Source organism: Grammomys surdaster, unplaced genomic scaffold (genome assembly GCF_004785775.1).
Source record: "Grammomys surdaster isolate TR1022 unplaced genomic scaffold, NIH_TR_1.0 363, whole genome shotgun sequence".
Classification (NCBI taxonomy): Eukaryota; Metazoa; Chordata; class Mammalia; order Rodentia; family Muridae; genus Grammomys; species Grammomys surdaster.
Genome location: NW_021604782.1, coordinates 4,167,804 through 4,172,303, shown reverse-complemented (window position 1 = coordinate 4,172,303; position 4,500 = coordinate 4,167,804).

The following is a 4,500-nucleotide window of genomic DNA, read 5'->3' as shown; positions in this document are numbered from 1 at the left end:
ATGAGAGGTGTGTGTGTGTATGTGTGTGTGTGTGTGTGTGTGTGTGTGTGTGTGTTGTACATATGGAAGGCATGCATATGACTTTGTGGGTATGTGCACCTGTTGGCATCTTTGAATGCCCATACTGAAGCCAAAGCAGGACCAAGGGTATCTTACTTCACTGAGCTCAACCTTACTGTCTTAAGATAGGGTCTCTCACTGAACTGAAAGTCTGTCATTTCATCAAGGCTGGCTAGCCAGAGGATTCTCTCAAAAATTCACCTATCTCTACCCCCCATGCTAGGATTGCAGGTGTATATGGCTGTGGCTGGCTTTTAAGTGTATAGGGGAGTATACATCCCATGTGCAGTCACCAAAGGTAGACACTGATGTGGATGTCAGGAAGTGCATCCTGACAGGAGCCTGATATAGCTGTGTCTTTAGAGGCCTGCCAGAGTTTGACATATTCAGAGACGGATGCTCACAGCTAACAATTGAACTGATCAAGGGGTTCCCAATGGAGGAGTTAGAGTGAAGACTGAAGGAGCTGAAAGGATTTGCAGCCCCATGAGGAGAGCAACAATACCAACCAACCAGAGCTCCCAGGGTCTAAACCACCAGCCAGGGAGCACTTAGAGAGGGATCCATGGCTCCAACTGTATATGTAAGGGAGGATGGCCCTGTAGGGCATAGGTGGGAGAGGAGATCCTTGGTCCTGTGAAGACTGGATGCCGTGTGTGGGAGAATTCAAGGGTGGGGAGGTGGAAGTGGGGGGGGGTAGGTAGGGGCACATCTACAGAGAAGCATGAGGAGGGGCGATGGGATAGGGGGTTCCTCGGCAGCGGGTGGGGGGGATGGGGTAAGGGGATAACATCTGAAATGTAAATAAAATATCCAATAAAAAAAGTGTATGGGGGAAATTTGAACTCAGATCTTAATACTGCAGAGCAAGTCCCTTTATCCACTGAGTCATCTTTCCAGCCCCTCTGCCCTATATTCTCCCCACTTCTGAAATGGCACCAGTGAGCATTGTCCTACAAACCACCTATGGCTGGTACAAAAGTTTAATAAGTCAATGTATATTTAAATGACTAGGATTTACAAAGTACTACATTCTCATTTAATCAACACTCACATGCAATGCTAAGCCATCAAGGAATAGTAATCCAGAACATCCCCCAGGCAAGTTTTCCCTTACATAGTAGGTGGGGCATATCCTTGCTTCAGGAGAGGCAAGACAATGTACAAAGGATGAATAGCACACTCATCTTTACTGTCAATGCTATAATAAGGATAAAGTTTATTCATTCTGCACCAAGGAAGCTAAACTAACCTTTCTACACCATGCTGAGAGGATGTAGTTGATCTTGATGATCTTATTCAAAATATAACTAAAATTTACCTGATTTTCATATATTCTACTGCTCAAGGAAAATAAGATCCAGCAGCAGACCATCACTGACTACTGCCACTACTCCATCACTACTGCTTTGCTGGCCATCTGTGAGCCCTTGCAGTGGCCTAGAGATAGATAGAACATTCTCCTGGGAACACAATATATCTTTAGAGTATTTCTTCAACTTATTTTTCCCAAACATTCCAGAAAAGAAGCTGTCATAGACAGAAACCTTAACTGGTTCCCCTGATGACCAATCAATGAGATCACAGTCACTCTTTGCCTTGTCAACTACTTAGGCTCCAGATTTGGATCAAGAGAAGTACAGCGGATCTGCTTCCAAACATCTTTCCCTGTGCCTGATCTTTGATGAAACATGACCATAAATTGCCATAGAAGGAGAATTTCCATTGGTAGTTTTAGAGCTCATGGTTGGGAATCATAAGTCTTTGACCTTGGTTGCACGTTATCCAGGAGATGCACAAACCCCAAGCAACAACTAGGCCACAGGAAGAAGGCAGGTATGGGTGATACAGAGAGTGCAAAGGTATGCATAAACCATCTAATAAAACTGAACCTCAACAAAGTAGGAGAATCATTTTTCCTTATAAGATTATTATATAAATGAAATAACATATACAATGAACATTTACCAAATACACATAATGAAACCTGGGAAGCAAGACTACAATGTCCCACACCAGAAGGGGTTGCTATGGATGAAAACATTGCAAGTAGCTGAATGTTAGACTTGGTTTTCCCTTCAAACAAAAATCAATATTAATCAATGCTTCTCAGCTGGGGTAGATAGCTATAGTTTGTCTGCCTAGCATGCCTCTCTATTCCAGAGATTAATGCTTGATGTTTTTTATATTTGTATTCATTTATTTTAAAGGGTAATACACATGTGTGTAGGTCGGAGTAAAGCTGTATTAGAGATCAGATCTCTATGTCCACTGTGTGAGATTTGGGGATCAAACTCAGTTGTCAGGTTTGGTGGTAGCCAGTACCTTTATCTACTGACTCATCTCAAAATACAGGGTAGGTAGAGACAGAGTGTCTGATTCTAGGCATCTTTAAGGTCAGCTATATAGTTACCTCCCATTCTACGCTGTCATATGCTTCCTCTTTGCTTAGGCCCTGTGAGTTATTTCAGCCCCCTCACCTATACTGTACAACACAGAGGCCACTCATCTAGATAAAGAACAATCCAAATTAAATAGCAAACTTCTTCCCCCTCAGCACAACACAGAGGAATATCCCTGAGAAAAGGCCTTGGTGGACATAAAACAGGAAGCATTTTTCCTTCTTTCAGTCATCCAAGATAATTGTGTCATGTCCCACACATAGATCTAATCAATGTCCTCAATAGTGAATGGGTCAATTAAAAAATCATATACTAGGGCTAGCAAGATGGCTTTCCTGCAGGTAAGCCTGCTGATACAAGCTCAGTCTTGGTAGAAGGAGAGAATGATTCCTGAAGATTATCCTCATAGTGTGGCCATGCACTTAAAGAAATTCAATTTGTTGAATAGATACAATTTTAAATAAATACATATAATTTTATCTGTCAATCATAAAATCATAATTACATAGAGCATAAAGGGTATTATATTCTTTTTCTGTCGCTGTTATAAAATGCCATCACAAAGACAATCTGTATGAAGAAGAGTTTATTTGGGCTTATGGTTCCAAAGATAGAGTTCATAATGGCAAGGGAGGCATGGCAGTAGGTGACTGGACCAGGAAGCTGAGCAGCCACATCTTCAACCATGAACAAACAAACACAGAGAAAGCAAACTGAAAACAGGTAAGGCTATAAACACTCACAGCTCAGTCCCAGAGCAACATGCCTCCTTCAGCAAGGCTACCCCTCCTACAGGATCCATAACCTCCTAAACATTACTACTAATGGAGACCAAGTGTTCAAAAACATAAGGTTGTGGGGCAATATCTCATTCAAGTCACTTCAAAGCATCTTTAAAGATGCCTGGGAAGTCAAAACTAGATTGTTGAACAGTGCTTTCTCAAACTCTATAGTATGAAGGACCAGTTTTGTATTTTCACACTGGTCTGTCAGCCTGGGGTTGGAGGATCTCTCCATCTGTATCTGTGCCTTGTTTCCAGTCTTTCAGAACTGATCCTGTGGTATTATCACATTTGAAATGACTAGTATGAAGTTTGTACCAGCAGTACCTCACCGCACAAGTTTAACAATCCCTCACGTGGTCTATGATGCAGTCAGTGAAGGGAGTTCAAGCTCTTGGCTGTTTCTGGGATATCGAGTCATGACTGAACTTCTCTAGTCACAAAGGGAAACCTAACAGAGCAGGGCCCTACAGTGGCCTGATTTTACAGGGCAAAGGTAAGGGAACTGGAGCTCATTTCGGGAGCTGAAGCCTAGAACAGATGTACACTTCCAGGCTGCACTGACGGGCTCCTAGGTGAGGGTAAGACTTTGCAGCTTGTGACTTTTTGATACTAAGTTCTTGAGAATCAGAGAACATCAGGGAAAACTAGGAAAAATGACTTGTACCAGCTTCAGTATCTGCCCAGCTCTGGACCAAGCATCTGTGCGGATGTTGTTTTATATAATCTCTTTTTAATTGGCACTTCAGAAAAGATGAAGGTCTGACTTGGGATTCTACAGCAGTGTGGATCTTAACTTGGCAGTAAGAATTATAGAGGTGGCTGCAGCCATGTTGAACACTTGAATTTTCTCACTATGCACTTCCTTCTGTTCTTAACATGACTCCCTTTGTCCCTGAGTCAGCCATGAGCTAATAAGACAGTAGAATCCTCTGGTCAAACAGTGAATAAGTTAGTTGGCACCAAAGCTGAGTTGTTCCTCACAAAGGATGTGAAATTCTGGTGTTTGTAAGTTGTTGTTGTTGTTGTTTAAAACAACTCCTGAACTAAACCACATGAATTGAAATATAAACAAGCTTACAGGTCTGCTGAATTCACTCTAGTTTTCTGGGTCAGACTTGATTAATCTTGACTTGGCTTGCTCATGTGGTCCACAGTTGAGGTGATATGATTCTGGAAGGCTTAATCCTCATAGCTACCAGTTGGCTGGGCTGCTGACCAAGGTGTCAAGATTGACTCACTATTTAGTATGCTGG